Raw genomic sequence first — 20,672 nt, 5'->3', positions numbered from 1 at the left:
GGCGATCAGGGATGAAACACAGAAACTCCTCGCTGCAGGCCACATCAGGGAAGTTCAGTATCCTGAATGGTTGGCAAATGTCGTGCTGGTGAAGAAGAGTAACGGGAAATGGCGCATGTGCGTCGATTTCACTGACCTGAACAAGGCTTGCCCAAAGGATTCGTATCCTTTACCAAGCATAGACGCCCTGGTGGATAGTGCTGCAGGGTGTAAGCTGTTGAGCTTCCTGGATGCCTTCTCGGGGTATAATCAGATTAAGATGCATCCCATGGATGAAGAGAAGACAACCTTCATGACGGAGAGATCGTGCTACTGCTACAAGGTGATGCCGTTTGGGCTGAAGAACGCGGGGGCCACGTACCAGAGGCTGATGGATCGAGTACTTGCACCGATGCTGGGAAGGAACGTGCAAGCGTACGTCGATGACATGGTCGTGACCTCGCCGGAAAAAAGCAAGCACGTTGCAGACTTGGAAGAATTGTTCACGACGATCGCCAAGTTCAGATTAAAGCTTAATCCAGAGAAATGCATTTTCGGCGTGGAGGCTGGAAAGTTTTTGGGTTTCCTCTTGACTGAAAGAGGCATAGAGGCCAACCCTGATAAGTGTGCCGCCATCTTGGCGATGAGGAGCCCAGCTACGGTGAAGGAGGTTCAACAGCTAACAGGTCGGATGGCAGCCCTGTCTCGCTTTGTGTCAGCTAGCGGAGAAAAGGGCCATCCCTATTTTCAGTGCCTGAGGCGCAATAACAAGTTTGCGTGGACGAAGGAGTGCGAGGAAGCCTTCGTCAAGCTGACGGAATATCTGGCGAGCCCGCCGGTCTTATGCAAACCGCTGGTGGGAACCCCTCTCAGGTTGTATTTTGCTGTAACTGAGAGGGCGGTGAGTGCGGTGCTCGCCCAGGATCAAGATCAGGCTCAAAAGCCTGTTTATTTTGTGAGCAAGGTGTTGCAGGGCCCCGAAACGAGATATCAGGCCCTGGAAAAGGCTGCGCTGGCTGTGGTATTTTCGGCGAGGAGGTAGCGCCACTATTTCCATAGCTTCACCATTCTGGTGATGACTGACCTGCCCATCCAGAAGGTCTTGAAGAAGCCTGACGTTGCAGGAAGGATGGTGAAATGGGCAGTAGAATTGTCAGAGTTTGATATTAAATATGAGCCTTGAGGCCCGATCAAGGGGCAAATCTTTGCAGATTTCGTGGTTGAGCTCTAATCTGAGGCGACGCGAGTTGAAGGGGACGACTTCCGTTGGGTACTCTCGGTGGATGGATCGTCGAACCAGCAGGGCAGCGGTGCTGGAGTCATTTTGGAAGGACCCAACGGCGTGCTGATTGAACAATCTTTGAGATTTGCCTTCAAAGCCAGTAACAATCAAGCAGAATATGAGGCGCTGATCGCCGGGATTTTGCTGGCCAAGGAGATGGGAGCCAGGGTGTTAATGGCTAAGAGTGACTCGCTGCTAGTCACAGGGCAAGTAACAGGCGAGTTCCAGGCTAAAGATCCACAAATGGCGGCCTATTTGGAGTATGTGCAGGAATTGAAGAGTTCCTTTGCCTCCTTTGAAGTAGTACATGTGCCCAGGGAGCAGAATGCCCGAGCTGACTTGCTAGCTAAGCTCGCCAGCTCAGGCAAGGGGGGTAGGCAGAGGACGGTGATTCAAGAAACTCTGAAGACGCCGAGAGCATTTATGGCAGATCACCTGGTTCTTCAGATAAGCAAGTCGACGGAGAAAGCAGCGAGAAGTCATAAGTCCCTGACGCAAGAGACTTTGAGATCGCCGAGAATTAGAGCATGTCGAGGAGAGAAGGTGAACATGATGCAGGTCTGCGCGATCCATGAGCCAGACACCTGGATAACACAGTACAAGCGATGCCTGGCAGATGGCCTTCTCCCACTGGATCCGACAGAGGCTAGGAAGGTAAAGAAAAATTCTAGCAAGTACACATTGATTGATGGCGATCTGTACAGGTTTGGGTTCACTCACCCACTCCTGGAATGCGTACATGGCGAGAAGTGCACGAGAATCATGGCAGAGCTCCACGAAGGTATATGCGGAAGCCACGTCGGGGGTCGAGCTCTGGCCGCAAGAACTCTCCGTGCAGGGTATTACTGGCCATCGATGAGAGAAGACTGCAAGAAGTATGCCCAATGTTGCAAACAATGCCAACAGCACGCCGATTGGCACAAGGCGCCTCCCGAAGAGTTGAAGTCGATCTACAGCCCTTGGCCGTTTCATACTTGGGGAATCGACATCTTGGGACCTTTCCTGCTGGCGATCAGGCAGATGAAGTACTTGGTGGTGGCGATTGAGTATTTCACCAAGTGGATCGAAGCAGAGCCAGTGGCCCAGATCACCGCACACAAGATCGAAGGTTTCGTGTGGAAGAATATTGTGTGCCAGTTTGGAGTGCCCAAGCGCCTGGTGTCAGACAATGGGACTCAGTTTGCAAGCCACTTGTTGAAGAAGCTGTGCGAAGGGGTGGGAATTCAACAAGTGTTTGCATCCGTCGAGCACCCTCAGACGAATGGCCAGGTGGAGTCAGCTAATCGGGTGTTGCTGAGAGGTTTGAAGAGAAGGCTAGAGAAAGCCAAAGGAAGCTGGGCTGAGGAGGTACCCCGTATAGTCTGGGCGTACCACACCACCGAGCAGTCAGGAACCCATGAGACCCCATTCAGCTTGGTCTATGGGTGTGATGCAATGATTCCAGTAGAGATCCAGGAGAGCTCGCCGAGATTCCAGAACTTTGTAGAGGAAGACTCGAATGAAGAGAGAAGGCTGAACCTGGATCTACTGGATGAGGTCAGGGAAGAGGCGAGATTGAAGGCTGAAGCAGTGAAGAGAAGGGTCGAACGAAGATACAACTCGAAGGTGATGCCAAGACAGTTTAGAGAAGGCGACCTGGTGATGAGGAAAGCCCACCAGTACGAGATGGAGAATAAACTGTCGCCCAAGTGGACAGGGCCGTTCAGAATAACCGAGGCGCTCGGGAACGGCGCCTACCGCTTAGAGACATTGGAAGGAGGGGCGATTCCTCGCACTTGGAACGCCACGCACCTGAAGTTGTATTACAGTTAAGAAGCCTTGTAAGTAAAGACAAACGCGAAGTTATATTACAATGTCTCTGTTAAAACAGTTTGAAGGGGGCACTCTTTTTTCCCTAAGGAGGGTTTTTAATGAGGCCACCCAATAAAGAGAAGTTTTCGAAGTACAAGTTGTTTTAGATTGCGTGCCTGTTGTTTTCAAAAAGTTTTGAAGAAAGACCTTGTCACTTGTATGTGGCTTAAGGCAAGTTAAAGATATGTTGCATGCTTTCTAAAAAGTTTTAAGTCCTCATCGTCTTTCGGCGATCGGAGGCACCAGTTAAAAGTTTTAAGCCCTCATCGTCTTTCGGCGATCGGAGGCACCAGTTAAAAGTTTTAAGTCCTCATCGTCTTTCGGTGATCGGAGGCACCAGTTGAAAGTTTTAAGTCCTCATCGTCTTTCGGCGATCGGAGGCACCAGTTGAAAGTTTTAAGTCCTCATCGTCTTTCGGCGATCGGAGGCACCAGTTGAAAGTTTTAAGTCCTCATCGTCTTTCGGCGATTGGAGGCACAAGTTAAAAGTCCTCATCGTCTTTCGGCGATCGGAGGCACCAGCTAAAAGACCTCAACGCCCTCGCGCGTCCTGAGGCGAGTTAAAGACCTCCTCGCAGTCGAGCGAGTGCAGGCGAGGAAGAGCAAAAAGTCCTCAGTGTTTCTGGGGGCGAGGAGATGTAACCCCTGGGGCAATGTAGAGGCACCAGTGAAAAGTCCTCAGTGTTTTTGGGGGCGAGAAGATGTAACCCCCGGGGCAATGTAGAGGCAAGTAAAAGACCTTCTCGCCTATGAGCGAGTTCAACCAAGATAAAATCCTTCTCGTCTCGAACGAGTTCAGGTACGGTGTTAAGGGTGGACGAAGTTTGGAAGGTGGCTAAGGTAGGTTCGAAGAGAACGCCTAGCCACCCGGTCTTTTATTCTGAAGTTCAGGAGGGTAGAGAAGGATCCGAAAGGCGCCTCTACCCCCAGATAAAAGAACAATGGCCAAGGCATGAAGCCAGAAAGAAGCTGATATCTCCAAGAGTCTTTGGCGACCAGGGAAAGTTCAAGCAGCGGCGAGAAAGTTAAAGACCCGTGCTAATGGAGCAGATCGAGTGAAGAAATGTTTTAAGCCAGTGGTTGAGTTGAAGTTCGTTGCTTGAAGAGGGATTTTACGTTAAGGTTGATTGCCTTAAGATTACGAGCTGTGAAAGTGATTATTATTGCTTGAAGTTGAAATGGTTCGAAACAGTTAAGTGCAAGATCGGGCCTACAAAATTACTAAGTTATTTTTTCTGAAGTAAAATTGCGCAAGGAAAGTTGAAGCAGGCAAAGAAATTGCAGAAAGGAATACAAAGGCAATTTCATTAAAGTAAATAACAGTTCAAAGCACATGTACAGAAAAAGAAGAAAGTTCATTACAACTGCATACAAAGAAAAAAGCATAAAGGTGATGGATGAGGGGAAATTGATCAGTCTTCGACGGGAACCACCTTCCCATCCACCACCTCGTTGTTTAAAGACACCATGCTGAGATCCAGATCGGGGAACAAGCATGCAAACTGTTCCCGTGCAGCAGCGAATCCAGCAGCCAGAATCTGGGCAGAACTCATTTTAAGATCTTCAATCTGCTTCTGGAGTCCTTCAGTTTGTTCCTTCAGCCCCTTATTCTGCTGCTCCAGCTCTTCGATTTGTTTCTTGAGTTTTTCGTTGATCTCTTGAGCTTGGAGAAGGTCTTCAGCAACCTTCTTGGATTCCGCTTGCACTTGGCCCAGTTCAGCAGTGATTTTCCCTTTCTCTTTGTTGGCCTCGGCAAGCTCAGCAATGGCGTCGTCCCTCGCCTTCTCCACCTTACCCAGGAAGATCTCCCGATCAGCAGACCTCTGCTCCAGTTTTTTTACCTTGGCGGCGTCAGTTTTTATCGAAGCTTCCAAGTCAGCCACCTTAACGCGATAAGGCACAATTTTGCTCTCTAGTTCGATCTTTTCTTGAGCCAGTTGTTGTACCTTATGGCGGAGTTCAGTGGCCTCCTTGCGCGCCAATCGGAGCTCGGTGCTCATCGCATCTTCTACTCGGGAGTGTTCAATCTCCGCGAGCGTCAGATTGAAGGACAACTTCTCCACCTCAACCTTCATGGTGCTGTTCTCAGTTTTAAGGTTGAAGAGGTCGTCCTGGAGCTTCCTGGTGGAGCTCTGCACCGCTCTAGTTATGATGGCGGGGATGTCTTCTGCTATCGTCTTCAGCTTAGCAGATAAAGGCTCCCACATCCTCGTGACCTCAAGAGGGAGGTTTGCAGCTTGGAGAGGCGCTGGGTGGGCCTGTTGTTGGTTTTCGTCGCCACCTTCTTTAGTTGGTTCTTCAGTAGGTGCTTCTGCTCGTGGTGGCGACGTCGGGGACTCGGTGATCAGAATCGGAGAGGTGTGGGCAACCTCATCCCCGATTGGAGCAACATCTGCGGCTGAGGCGTTGGAAGGAGGTCCCCCTCCAGCTGATACATATGGCGTGGAGGCGCTTGGGGGGTCCTCCAAGAAATTGTCTTCAGCGGCCTCAACCGCGGGTGGTCCAGTTGCCAATGGAATGGCTTAGACTGGGGAAGCGGGAGCTGGTGGAGATGGCATTGTTGGAGGTGGAGCAGGCGTGGATGGCGGTGTTGAGGTTGGAAGAGGGGGTGGGGCAGGTGGTGAAGAAGGTGCCACCCTCTTTCTCTTTGTAACGAGGCCATCTTCGGTGACCTCGTCATCTTCTTCCTCCTCCTCGTGGACTACCTGGGGAGCTTTCCTCTTGGGCCTTTTAAGGACAAGTTTCTTTCGTTGAGTGGCGGGTTGGACGTCGGAGGGAGCTGGGCCCTTAGGTGGCGATCGGCCCTGTGTGGCGGCGATCTCCACCACGGAATTTGGCACTGTTTGAGAGCCCGTTGCCAACCCATGGAGTCGGGCGAGCGTCCTCAATTCAGCAAGCTTGTCCTGACCCAACATGTTATCTGCATAAGAGCAAAAATGCATGGGTTAGTTCAGAGAGAAGATAAATGCATAAGGCAGTATGCAACAGCAAAGCAGACAAATAGTGCAGAAATATAAAACCAAAGTCTTGCGCACAACGCACAAGACGCCCAGAAACAGTTAACAGAAGCAAGTATTAAAACAAGAAGCTCGAATGTTCTAACCTATTCGAATTTCGAGTTGGTCCTCAAAGAATTCGAAGCAGATCAGGGTGGTGGTGAGGAAGGTGATGTTGGCATCCGCCACACTCTTCCAAAAGAAGCAGAGATCCCTGTCCAGTGCACCCATGCTATCAGGACTTCTGGGTCTCCTGAAGCAGCTCTTGGACTCTTTGCTCCCCTTGTTTACCCAGTACAAGGGGAAGCCGTCGAGTAGGGAAGTGTCCTTGTCGTTGGGGCGCACTTGGACGAACTTTCCCTTCCAGTCTTTATAGGACTGCTGGAAGATGGAGAGGATCGACCTCCTAGCAATCCCATTTAAGCTAACCCACAGGCGGTCTCCTAGGTGCTTGGCTTCAAAAAGGAACAAGAATACGTCTACGGATGCTGGCAACCCCAGATGGTCGCACATCACTTGGAATGCTCGCACAAACGCCCAGCTGTTGGGGTGGAGCTGGGCGGCGGCAATGTTGAGCTCGATGAGGAGCTCCCTCTCGAAACGTGTAAAGGGAAACCTTAGTTTCACCTTCTTGAATAGCGTTGTGTAGACGAAGCAGAAGGGCCCGTCATTGCTCGCCTTATCGTCGGCACCAACGGGCAGATCGGGGGGGCAAGGTAGCACTGTCATCTTCTCATCGTGCTCCTTGTGGAATGATTGATGAAGTTCATCCCCCTTCTTCAACTGCAAAACTGCCCCCGCAGTGTTCACAGAAGATGTTTCCCTCAGCAGGGTCGAGTTGGCCCAGGGATACAATTTTTTGAAGTCTGGTGTGGGGACGGAGGCTCCTCCGGTGACTGGCGGAGTAGCCTGGACCAGGTTGGGGCAGGAAGGTGCAGGCCTCTCAGCCTGGGAAGATGAAGCACTGCGTGCTCGCGGTGGGTTGAGTGCTTGAGAAGAAGGGTTTCGCGATGAAGGAGGAGGATTCGGGGTGATCTTGGTGCGAGTCATGATGGAAGCTGCAAAGGAAGAAGAAAAGGAAAAAATGATCAGGGGTCACAGAGGCTGACTCGATCATGGAAGAAAGGTGAAAAACGAACGAACGTAGGTTCGTTGCAACGATTGACGAAGCCCTAAGTTACGTAGAAGGAGAAATGGCAAAAGCAACCCACAACGTATGCACCAGGCAGTTACAGGATGATGCGAATCGGTTAAAATGCAGGGAAAACCAGCAGAAGAAGAAAAGGAAGTACCTTTTTATGATCAGAAAGGCGATGAAGAATGTTGGTGATTCAGAGAGTTGAAGAACGTCGAGAGCTTTTTCGCAGAAGAAGGTTAGAGCGTTTGTGAATACGAAGAAAAGTGATGGAACAGTGTGGAGTGAAAATGAGTTTAAGGGTTTTTCGAAATGGGTTTGGGAAGCGCAAACGGTAACTGAAGGTAACCGTTGATGAAGCCACGTGTCGAGCGATGGGTGAGGGGTTTGGTGGAGCGTCAGAGGAGCAGAAAGTACAACCGCTTGGAATTCTGCGTCAGTGCCACGTAGGTCGGTGTTGACGTGACTCTTTCAGTCTTTTCGCTGGACAAGTCTTCGCTTAAGACTGGGGGGCTTGTGTAGCGCCCTGGTAGTCGGAAGTGATGACGTGGCACCAAGCTAGAGTGTAGGCGTGTTGACAAGGCGCCAGGTTGACAGAAGGGGAGGAAGTCGGGTGCTCGTGAAGTCGCCAGTTGTTAAGTTGGGGTGTTCCGATCTTCAGCATACCAGGCGATCGCCCAGTAGAAGGTGAAGACGCCAGATGTGAACTCAGGCGACCAAGCGATTGGAGATCGCCAGAGCAAGCACATCGCCAGGGATGAAAATGGTGTAGATTATGAAGGCGGCCGGCGAGACCACAGGGAAGGTGTACGAGGGCACCCTAACTCGCCAGTTCCAGTAGAGATCGCGCTCCCAAGTTAGCTATGCACTGGGCAGTGCCATGCATAAATAACTTAGCAAAAAAGAGAGTCAGAAGCAGCGCCCAAGTCAAGGAGGCTCCAGATGATGGCACGTGTACGACTGGATGCGAGCCACGTGTCCAGGTCTGTAACTGCCAGGAGAGAGAAAGTGACCAGGTATATAAGAGTTCTCAACGAACTTTCTGAGGTACGCACGTTCAGATTACACTCTTTACGCTTGCGAGTTCTAGAGCTTACTGTGAGAGAGAACATTGCACGGTTCCTTGAGTTTTCTTGAGTGTTCTTGCTCTTAGTATTTGGTGGTTCGGTCACTAACTTGGGCGTTGGAGTGCGATCGGCCGCAGCGGCGCCGCTCTGTTCTTTTGCAGGTTCTTGAGGTGGATCTCGAAGAAGGACGGAGGTTCGAAGCGGTGCACGAGTCGATCCTTTGACGAGGCAGGTTCCAACGTTCTGGTCAACAGGCAGGATCAAATGTAGTTGACAATGTTGATTAAAGAAGATCATATCATTGTTGATCAAGAGTGATCAAGTGCTTTGAAGAATTCATTTTATGCTTTGAAGAATCCAAATCCTCTATGTTTGATGCAAGGCTGAGTTGTTGCTGTGTTTTGGGAGGGATCTAGGTAGTTTTATTTGTAATCCACTCCTTTGTTGAGTCTAAAGCTAATGTGTTTTAAATCCTTTTTGAAATAAAGTGTTTTTCAAACTAAGTTGTTCTTGCTGGTTGACTCCCTTCGCCGGTTGACTCTAACAGCTGCTTCGGCCCTTCGATCTTTCTTGAGAATCGTGCCTTCTTGATCAAGAAACCTCTCACTTGCAAAGACAAAGAAGCGCCCTAGTGGCCGTTTGCACTCTAACGCTCAAGTCAGAATTAGGGCAAAGAAACACCAAGTGTGTATGTTAGCTTCAATCTTAGAAACTGCGTACCTTACTAGGGTTTTGGCACCCTTTATATAGGCTGAAACTAGGGTTTACGTTTGCATCGTTTCCCTTGACTAGGGTTCCTTGGAGAATGTCCTTGCACCGCTATTCATAGAATCTTAGCCTATCTGGCACATGAACTTCCCTTAATTGGAGTGCAACGAATGACAGAGTGGTTGCTTGGGTACCAACTTGTGCACCTAATCTCTAGCGCCATCTGCTTCGTGGGTGCCTTAAGTATTCACGTGCCATGCATGCAACTTTCCCTGGAAACCCTAACCCCAATGGGCCTTAACGCCTCTTAGGATTATCCACACGTGTTGCGCCTCCATGCGTCATACACACCACGTGCATGGATCCCTCGTGACTTAGGCTTCCAACATATCTCTTGTCTTTAATTGTTATCTTAACAAAACTCTAGGGCCCCCCTTACGTGACCCTCTATAACGTCCTGACGACCGATTCCGATCTTCTTCCCCTACTGGTGGGGTTCAATATCGATCTCCAACATTGGGGCTTAGGATATAAATATCAAAGACTAACCAATTCCATTACCAAGCATCGGTGTGTGATATCTGAGGTCAACCTCTGAGTCGAGGGTCGAGGACTGGTCGGGACATAAGTGAAAAACAATCTATTGTTTTGTCGAATCAACCAGTTGTTTTACTCTTAGGAGTTTTTGAAAAGGTTGAAAACTTTTTAAGTTTGGTTGACTTAACTGCCAAACCAAACAATCGGTTGTTTCATGATTTCAACCGATTGTTTCTTTGAAAATCCTAACAGAATTATGTTTTGATGGTTGAATGTGCTTTAAATGATTTCCAACTGAATACGCTCCTTCATTAAATGCTTTGACCAATCTTTGGAAAATATAAATAGTTTGTTTATGTTTTCAAACAAGGAAGAGAGACAGATTTGAGTTTTTTTAGTTGTGTAAGAGTTGATTCAAGATTTGAACATTCACATCAAATCTTTGGGTTCTCTAAGAGAGTGGAATAGGATTGCATTTGTATTGATTTCAGATTGTTCTGTAAACAAGTGTAATCTCTTCTCAACCTTCTGTATTTCTGGTGTTGTGTTGCCAAAGAGTGTTGTGTGCTCTTGAGGTGGTCAATATCAATACTCTTGGTGTGTGTATTGCCAAAGTGAATGTGTTTCTTGAAGGGTTCAAGGTCACTACTTTGGTGGATTGTGTGTTGTAACCCAATGGTTTTCTGGGGACTGGATGTAGCTCTTGGTTTAAGAGTGAACCAGTATAAGCTGTGGGTGTATCTTTCTTTTACCCTTAAACATATTTAAATTATGTTTTTACTTTTACTGGTATAAACAACCGATTGTTTCGCAGAAACAACCGATTGTTTTTCTGCTGCTTTGCTGTTTTATTGTTCTAGTTCTTGGCTAACCTGGTTTCTTTTCGGGATTCATATAAAGATTTTTGTTAATTTTTTAAAAGTTTTCAAAAACCTCTCTTAAACAATTCACCCCCGTCTCGTTTAAGGACATACATTCTAACAATTGGCATCAAGAGCTTGGTACTTGAAAAATATTCAAGTTTGATCCTAAATTTTTTTTTCTATGGCTGGAAAACTACCTTTTGAGGAGGGTGCTTCAATTAACAAACCACCCTTGTTTTGTGGTTTGAATTATAAGTATTGGGAAGCTAGAAAGAAAATCTTTGTTGAATCCATTGATCAAGGAATTTGGGATGCAATTGAAAATGGCCCTTTCATTCCTAAGATTAAAAAGGGTGGATCTTTTATTAAAAAACCTTGGTCCCAATGGACTAATGAAAAAAGTGAAAAGGCCAAGTTTGATTGCATTGCCAAGAATATCATAACCTCTGCTTTGGATTCTAAAGATTTTTTCAGGATCTCAGAATGTGAATCTGCTAAGGAAATGTGGGATACACTTAAAGCAACTCATGAGAGTATCACTGAAATAAAGAAAGCAAAGACAAAAAGTCAAGCAAGAAGAAAAAGGAGACAAAATAAAAAAGGTATGAATCTGTGTTTTATGGCCAAAAAGGAGGATGATTCAAGCAGTGAAAGAGTGTAAGTTCTCCTGCTTCTTTAAATGTTGAAAACTATAGTCAATTACATTAAGCCTTTAAAGAAACTCGTGAAGAAGCTAACCGATTGGCTCTCTTGAATAACAGGTTGAAGAGAATGAACAACTGGCTTGAAAACAGAGTTAAATTATTGGAAGAAGAGTTGGAAAATTAAAAAACAAATTTTGAAAATCTTTAAATTCTTTACAAAAACTCTTCTTGCAAGTGTGACTCTCTTGTTTGTGAAAATTGTGAAAATCTTGAAAATAAAGTTCATTATCTTGTAAGAACTGTGGATAAACTTTCAAAGGGTAAATCCAACTTTGAGAATGTCTTGGCATCTCAAAATTGTGTTTTTGGAAAAGCAGGATTAGGTTTTAATCCACAGAACAAACAAGATAAGTTTTCAAAGTCATTTTCAAAACTGCCAGAAAAACAACCGATTGTTAAATCGAAAGAACCGGTTGTTACATGCTTCTACTACATGAAAAGTGACCATTCAGTCAGATTCTGTAAAATTAGGTAATATTTTGTTCCTAAAGGCATTATGAGATGGATTCCTAAAGATTACGGAGTTCCCAGTGATGAATGTAAATCAAAAGGACCCACTTTTATAAGGGGACCAAATCTTTGTACTTGAAATTGTCTTTTGTAGGAAAAATTGATGGAAAGCATGCAACAGTGGTATCTGGACAGTGGCTGCTCAAAACACATGACAGGAGATAAATCTAAGTTTGTGAGCATCATCTTCAAACAAGAAAGCCATGTAACATATGGAGACAACAGCAAAGGAAGAATTCTTGGAAGAGGCTCTATAGGAGACAAGAGTATCTTACTTATTCATGATGTCTTGTATGTGAAGGGACTAAAACACAACTTGCTTAGCATTAGCCAATTGTGTGACAAAGGCTATCAAGTCATCTTCAAGACAAACTCTTGTGAAATCTGCCTTCCCAACTCAAAAGAGGTTATGTTGATTGGTAAGAGAATCAACAATGTCTATCTCTTGGATATTTCTTCTCCTTGTTCTATTGGTTGTCTTCTTTCTAAGCATGATGAATCTTGGTTATGGCATAGAAGAATTGCTCACATTCACATAAATCACTTAAACAAATTAATCTCAAAAGATCTTGTGATTGGGTTGCCCAAGCTTAAGTTTGAGAAGGACCACATATGTGAAGCATGTCAAAAGGGGAAACAAGTTAAAAGTTCCTTCAAACTTAAAAATGTTGTTTCATCTTCAAAACCCCTTGAGCTGCTCCACATGGATTTGTTTGGCCCTTCAAGAACTATGAGTCTTAGTGGTAACTATTATGCTCTTGTTATTGTGGATGATTTTTCTAGGTACACATGGACACTCTTCTTGGAATCAAAGAGTGATGCTTTCTCAGCTTTCTCGACTTTCAAGAGCCTTACAAAACACAAGAAACTGCAATATTGGTTCAATAAGAAGTGATCATGGAGGGGAATTCCAAAATGAGAAATTCAGCAAATTTTGTGAGAAAACTGGGATCTTGCACATTTTTTCTGCACCAAGAACCCCTCAACAGAATGAGGTAGTGGAAAGAAAGAACAAATCTCTAGAGGAATTAACAAGAACCATGCTAAATGAGTCCTCCCTACCCAAGTACTTTTGGGCTGATGCTGTTAGCACCTCTTGTTATGTGATGAATAGAGTGCTAATAAGGCCAATTTTAAAGAAAACATCCTACGAACTCTTCAATGGAAGGAACCTAAGAGTGTTTGGATGTAGCTGTTTTGTTCTGATAATGGGAAAGAAAATCTGGGAAAGTTTGATGAAAAAGCGGACAAAGGCATTTTCATTGGTTATCCATCAAACAATCATGTTTATAAAGTCTACAACAAGAGGCTCATGATTGTAGAAGAATCTGTTCTTGTGGTATTTGATGAAGTTGATCATAAAGTCTTGATTCCCTCACAGATCAGCACTGAAGAGGATGAACAGAACATCATTATGCAAAAACTGGATTGTTGTCCAGAAAAACAACTGATTGATTCATTGAAACAACCGGTTGAAATTCTGCAGCAGGATGAGTTTCCTAAGGAATGGAGAATACCAAGGGATCTTTCAGTGGAGAACATCATTGGGCAGATAAAAGAGGGTGTTTCCACATGTAGCTCTATCTCAAACTTCTGCAGGCACACTGATTTTGTCTCTCAAGTTGAACCAAAGTCTATTGAAGAAGCTCTTAAAGATGAAAAATGGGTGGATGCAATGCATGAAGAGCTGAATCAGTTTGCTAGAAATGATGTATGGTTTCTTGTCCCCAAGTCAGATGAGATGAACATCATTGGATCTAAATGAGTATTCAAAAACAAGCTAGATGAAGTTGGAGTTACTACTAGAAACAAGGCAAGGCTAGTTGCCAAAGGCTACAATCAAGAGGAAGGAATTGACTATGGTGAAACCTTTGCCCCTGTTGCAAGGTTGGAAGCTGTGAGGTTGCTGTTGGCCTTTGCTTGTATGAGTGGATTCAAACTCTTTCAAATGGATGTGAAGAATGCTTTTCTCAATGGTGTTATCAATGAAGAAGTGTATGTTGAGCAACCACCGGGTTTTGAGGATCATCAACATCCCAATCATGTTTTTAAGTTGAAAAAGGCTTTGTATGGGCTGAAACAAGCTCCAAGGAAGTGGTATGAGAGGCTTAGCAACTTCCTTTTATCTCATGGTTATGAAAGAGAAATGATAGAAAAAACTCTTTTCATCAAGAAAGCAAATTCTGAAATTATTTTGGTCCAAATCTATGTTGATGACATCACTTTTGGTGCTACCAAAGATAGTTTGAGTGAGGAGTTTGTTGCTACAATGCAAGGTGAGTTTGAAATGTCCATGATGGGAGAGCTTTCCTTCTTTCTTGGGTTGCAGGTTAAACAATCAAAGGATGGAATCTTCTTATGTCAATCAAAGTATTGCAAAGATATCCTCAAGAAATTTGAGATAGAGAGTTGCAAGGAAGCTAGCACACCTATGTCTTCAAGCTGTTATATAGATGCAAATGCTGCTGAAAAAGGGGTAGATCAAACAAAATACAGAGGCTTAATTGGTTCTTTGATCTATCTCACATCAAATAGACCGGATATCATGTTTGTTGTATGTCTTTGTGCAAGATATCAAGCAAATCCAAAGGAATCTCACTTCAAGGCTGCCAAAAGGATTCTCAAATATCTCAAAGGAACTACCTGGTCTATGGTATCCTTCTTACTCACCTATACATTTAATTGGATATTCAGATTATGACTTTGCAGGGTGTAAGCTGGACCGAAAAAAGCACAAGTGGCACTTGTTATCTTCTTGGATCAAGTATCATTTCTTGGCATAGTAAGAAACAAGCTTGTGTAGCTCTTTCCACTACAAAAGCTAAATACATTGTTGTTGGGAGCAGCTGTGCACAAATTCTTTGGCTTAAACAGCAGCTTGCAGATTTTGGATTGAAGATTAACAAGGTTCCTTTGCTTTGTGACAACACAAGTGCTATAAATCTCACCAAAAATCAGATTCAGCACTCAAGAACAAAGCATATTGAGATTCGTCATCACTTCATAAGAGATCATGTGAACAATGGAGATTGTGAGATGAAGTTCATTGAAACAAAACTACAGCTTGTTGATATATTCACAAAACATTTGCCAAAAGATAGGTTTTTCTTCTTAAGAAATGAGTTAGGCATTCTTGACTCTTAAAATCTCTCTTAAAATGCTTTCTATGCATATAGTCTATTTGTGAAGACAAATAGGGGGAGAATAATTGGTTGTGTTGCTCTACAAACTGTTTCAAACTGTTAAAACTCTTTAATTTATGTTTTTAAGGTTGATTTTTGCTTTTGCTGATAGAAACAACCGATTAAATCAAGGAAACAACTGGTTGTTTGTTTGATATAGTATTGGTTTTTGGCTGGTTTGTCTGCTCTAAGGTTTATGCAGAAAACTAGTTAATGTGTTATTCTAACCTGCTGTTAAAGATGCTCTGGTTTGCATAAGTTTTGCTCTGCAGGTGCTGCTTCAGATTCAAACAATGACCAACACAAGCAACCAGGGATTTGTCTTCATCAAATAGGGGGAGATTGTTGATCAAGAGTGATCAAGTGCTTTGAAGAATTCATTTTATGCTTTGAAGAATCCAAATCCTCTGTGTTTGATGCAAGCTGAGTTGCTGCTGTGTTTTGGGAGGGATCTAGATAGTTTTATTTGTAACCCACTCCTTTGTTGAATCTAAAGCTAATGTGTTTTAAATCCTTTTTGAAATAAAGTGTTTTTCAAACTAAGTGAAAAACAATCTATTGTTTTGTCAAATCAACTGGTTGTTTTACTCTTAGGATTTTTTGAAAAGGTTGAAAACTGTTTAAGTTTGGTTGACTTAACTGCCAAACCAAACAATCGGTTGTTTCGTGATTTAAATCGATTGTTTCTTTGAAAATCCTAACAGAATTTTGTTTTGATGGTTGAATGTGCTTTAAATGATTTCCAACTGAATACGCTCCTTCATTAAATGCTTTGACCAATCTTTGGAAAATATAAATAGTTTATTTATGTTTTCAAACAAGGAAGAGAAACAGATTTGAGTTTTTCAGTTGTGTAAGAGTTGATTCAAGATTTGAACATTCACATCAAAGCTTTGGGTTTTCTAAGAGAGTGGAATAGGATTGCATTTGTATTGATTTCAAATTGTTATCTAAACAAGTGTAATTGACAAGGAGTGTTGTGTGCTCTTGAGGTGGTAAAGATCAATACTCTTGGTGTGTGCATTGCAAAAGTGAGTGTGTTTCTTGAAGGGTTCAAGGTCACTACTTTGGTGGATTGTGTGTTGTAATCTGGTTTGATTACTTAGTGGATTACCTAGTGGTTTTCTGGGGACTGGATGTAGCTCTTGGTTTAAGAGTGAACCAGTATAAACTGTTGGTGTATCTTTCTCTTACCCTTAAACTCATTTAAATTTTGTTTTTACTTTTACTGGTATAAACAACCGATTGTTTCGTAGAAACAACCGATTGTTTTTCTACTGCTTTTGTTGTTTTATTGTTCTAGTTCTTGGCTAACGTAATTTATGTTCTGGATTCATATAAAGATTTTTGTTAATTTTTGAAAAGTTTTCAAAAACCTCTTTTAAACAATTCACCCCCGCTCTCGTTTAATACCATACATTATAACAATCATAACAAATGTGATGAAGAAACAATCATCTTTAAATTCGTATATAAAGGAATCAAGTTGAAGAAGAATAACACAATAAAAATATACACAAGTGCCACACAACAACTCAATGAGCTTAAATTTTCCTCTCTCTAAGAGTTTCTTGTTACTTATTTTAAGGTCTTAGTGATGGAGTTCTCTTTCTCCTTCTTTAAGTTCTTCGGTTGTAGATGATTGACATTGATGGAGAAGACTTAGCAGCGAAAGATTTCATTAAAAATGGGTAAGAATATGAATGGGTTTGGGTTTGGAGAATGGTACTAGGAAGGAGGTTAGGCCAACCTTCTAGCTTTTTCTAAGGCTTCTACACTTAGAGAGTGAGAGAAAAAGAAAAGTGAGACTTGAGATAAATTCTAAAAACCATTTAGGTAGAAATTCATTACTCAATTCAAGTGTTATTTTTACAATAGAAAAGCTCTTTATTTATAGAGCCAAAAGTGACTAATAAAACTTAAAAACTCTCCAAGAGTGATATGTGACACCTAAATACTCTCAATTCAAAAGTTGACATGTGGCAATTCATGCACCTCAAAGCTCTCCATTTAGGATGTGACAAGTTGCATCAGGAAGAGGAGAAGGCAAGTAGGAGGCGTCTCTTTGCTCCATGTGGAAAAGGACTAGTCAATTTGGGAAAAGGAAGAAAAAGGCTCCATGTGGCGCCTATGTGGTTCCAATTAGACTTCCTTTCAAGCTCTTCTATTCTAAACTAAAAATTGGCTTAAATACAAGGCCCAAAAAGTTTAATACAAAATTTTAAATACTGAATTAGAAAATTCCTAATTACTCTATACAAATTTACAAGACTTCAGAAAGGGAATCTTTTAGAAAAGAATCTTTTATTCAACACTTCTCCTCTTCTGAGTCTAATGATTTAGGTGGCTGGGATGGTCTTCCATCACTTAGTCTTAAAGGAGACTAAGTAGTGATAAATAGTAGTGGTTTGGGTACTCATTGTAACTAGCAATGATTTGGGTACTCGTTTGTAATCAGTGGTGGAGAATTATAGGAGCGGGGGTTCCCCAAATTTTTAGAATTTTGTGTGTGTATCTATCTATCTATCTATCTATATATATATATAATGCATATGTAAGTTGATTTTAATAAATATTAAAACATAAAAGTAAATATAATAAATAATAAAAGATTTGATGAAATGCATAGGAGAAGAAAATTAAGATATGTTTTTTTATATTCTCCCCCTCACTTTTTTAGTTCATTCCTTTTTAAATAGTGGAACACAAACTCATTGTTTCTACTCATTTTCACCTATTTTGTTCCATTTATGAAGAGAGAAAAAGAAGTCAAACATAAACTTGTTGTTTATACTCATTCCTCATCTGTTTTGTTCCATTTTTGAAGAAAAAAAGGATAACTCTCTATTGCCCCACTTCACAGTGAAATTTTAGTTTCATAATATATTAATATTTCTAATACATGAACTTTTACTATTTCTCTTACAATTTTTTTTGCATCTACAGGGAATGTTTGAAATATAAGAATTTGAATAGCTATATCTTGTCTTCTATTTCAAGTTCTTACACTCTAACCAATTTAAGTTTAGGGTTTATGGAAGATGAATTTATTGCCAACAATATGATTATTTACATTAAAAAATATTACGAAATAGAACAAAGATGAATAAAAGAGAACAAAGATGAACAAAAGAGAAAAAGGAAGGTAAAGGATATGAGAATGAATATCTCTTTTTTCTTGTTGTTCAAATCAAAACAAATGGTCTGAATATATACAAGTAGTACACTCATTATAGGTTTAACTAAAGAGAGAAAGAATCAATAATTAAATACTAGAATCATAACACACAAAGAAAAAATAAAGGTTATTCACCTCTATAAAGAGAAACAACTGATAATTAGAAAAGATACCCAATTATTCTCCTCTATAAAGAGAAACAACTGATAATTAGAAAAGACACCCAATTAATATTAGGATCCTTCTATAACTCTGGTATTTGTATCCTTTAATACCCCGCCACAAGCTGGGGAACAAATATTGATGAGACCCAGCTTGGAACAAATATTCTTAAAAGATTGAGGACTTAAAGCTTTGGTATAAATTGTTGAAGATGGTTGCTGCCCCTTCAAGATTGTGTTTGATGAAGACTTGTATGTAGTGTTTGATGAAGACATTTATGTACTTTCCATGTATTTGTGCTTTGCTTTAAGTATGTCTTAGTTAGTGCTTAGAGGTTGTCTAAGAGTAGCTTTTTGCTGAGTAACTCACCTCATAACCACTGGCCATGTGATAAGAACAAGCATAAGTTTTCTAAAACTGTTTTCACATGTTTTACACAAAAACACGTTTACTGCATAAAAATAAATCTGTTCTTTTCTAAATAAACAGATTCATTTTCTTCACTGATGCCTTGGCTAAAGTCTTGTAAAAATTAGATTTTGTGCATCAGGTATTTTGACTAAGTCCTCTTCTTTTCAAAACGACTGAGTTTCAAATAGTTAAACTTTCTCTGTTTTCGTTTTGAAAAATAAATCTGTTCATCTGTAAATGAATAGATTCTTTTTGCCTCTGGTGCCATGTCATGCTTAAACGTTTTTCAATTTTATCTCAGCACCAGAATGGTTGACTAAGTCTCCTCACTTAACAGATTCTCTAACTGCTTTTGAAAATAAATCAGTTTATTTTATTTTCAATCTGTTCATTTTATAACAGCTTTAACTGTTTTTCAAAATTCTGTTATAAGCTGGCTTTCTATAAAATGCAAACTTGTTTTCTGAGTTTTATAACGATTCAAACAGTTCATACATTTGCAAAAAACAAGTTTTGACAGCAGAGAGTTAAGTGTTTTCAAGGATTAGCATTTGTTCTTCAAAGATTTCAAAAATCACAAAGTGCTTGTTCTTGGTTTGGTTCCAAAAGCTTGGTGTGAGGTGCAGCTACTGTTCTAGCAATCTTGCCTACTGGTTTAAGGCTGATCTTTGTTACCTCAATCAGGTGTAGTCGTTTCACTTCTTATTACTTGTAATAGTTTGGTTGATCCCTCTTCTTGATAGGTGTTCTTGGAGAGTGGATGTGTGTGTGTGAGTGCTGAAATAGGTTTTTTCAGTAAGAGTACCTAAGTTCTTGTAGGTTTCAAGAACAGTGGGAAGTGTACTTGATTGTACAGTGTGTTAGTGAATTCCACCTGTTGTTGGTGAAGACTGGATGTAGCTCAGGTTGAGTGAACCAGTATAATTGCTTGTGTTCATTCTCTCTCTCTCTCTGCAATTTCGTTTCTGCATAATTGATAAAACAACAAAGAAATAAATCTGTTCAATTGAAAATAAATCTGTTCTTTCTGGGCACTGTGCATACTGTTCTTGATTTCTGAAAAAGGTGTTTGAATCTGATAAGAACATATATAATTTGCTAAAAACCACTGGAACAGATTGACTGTGACAGGCTGCTCAAGAAACTGTAAATGCTATTAATTGAACCTAAACAAATTACTTAAAGTTGAAGCTTGCTGTTCTGTGATTCATTGTTCTTAATTTCTGGAAAATTGCTTGACATCAAGAAGAACACTCATAGTCTGTTAAAAGCCACTGGAACAGCTTGTTTGCAAAGGTCACTCAATTAATTAGCATGCTATCAATTGAACCTTAATCACGTGCTTGAAATTGAGGCTTGCTGTTTTGTGTTCCACTGTTTTTCAAATCTGATATTTGTGTGTGTGCTGCTGTAAATTCTCACTGCATAGTCTTGTGATTAACCTTGCTGTATTAAAAGCATTTCAAACAGAAAAACAGTGCTGAAATAAATCTGTTCATTTTCACATAAATCGATTTATTTTCTGTAAAACTGGGTTAAACACTGTTTCTGCGAAGAAGTTTTAAAAGGTCAATTCACCCCCCCTCTTGAACTTTGGCACTATTAAACCCAACATAAATATCATCCAGTTGCTCTGTAGTGGAAATGGGAAGCAAATGGATGAGACCCTTCTTTAATTTTTCCCGGACCACGTGACAATCTATATCTTTATGTTTTGTACAATCGTGAAATACTGGTTTTGTTGCAATGTATCTTGCTGAGTCATTGTCACAGTTTAAAAGAGATGGTTGCTCAAAAGGAACTTTGAAATCTTGAAGAAGATAAGTTAGCCATTGAATTTCACATGTAACAGTGGTCATTGCCCTGTATTCAACTTCACAAGAACTCTTTGATATTGTTCCTTGCTTCTTTGATTTCCAAGATATGAGAGAATTCCCAAGATACACACTAAAATCAGTCACTGATTGTCTTGAATCACTACAAGTGCCCCAATCACTATCACAAAATGATTTGAGATGAACAGAGGTAGTGGAAGAGAAAAATAGACCAAGACTTGGAGCCCCTTTGATATATCTGAGAATTCTAATCTCTGCATTATAGTGAGAAAT

The sequence above is a fragment of the Phaseolus vulgaris genome, chromosome 6 (assembly GCF_051622355.1).
Source record: "Phaseolus vulgaris cultivar YP4 chromosome 6, ASM5162235v1, whole genome shotgun sequence".
Lineage (NCBI taxonomy): Eukaryota > Viridiplantae > Streptophyta > Magnoliopsida > Fabales > Fabaceae > Phaseolus > Phaseolus vulgaris.
The sequence above is the reverse complement of the archived record's forward strand: the minus strand, read 5'-3'. Positions refer to the sequence as shown.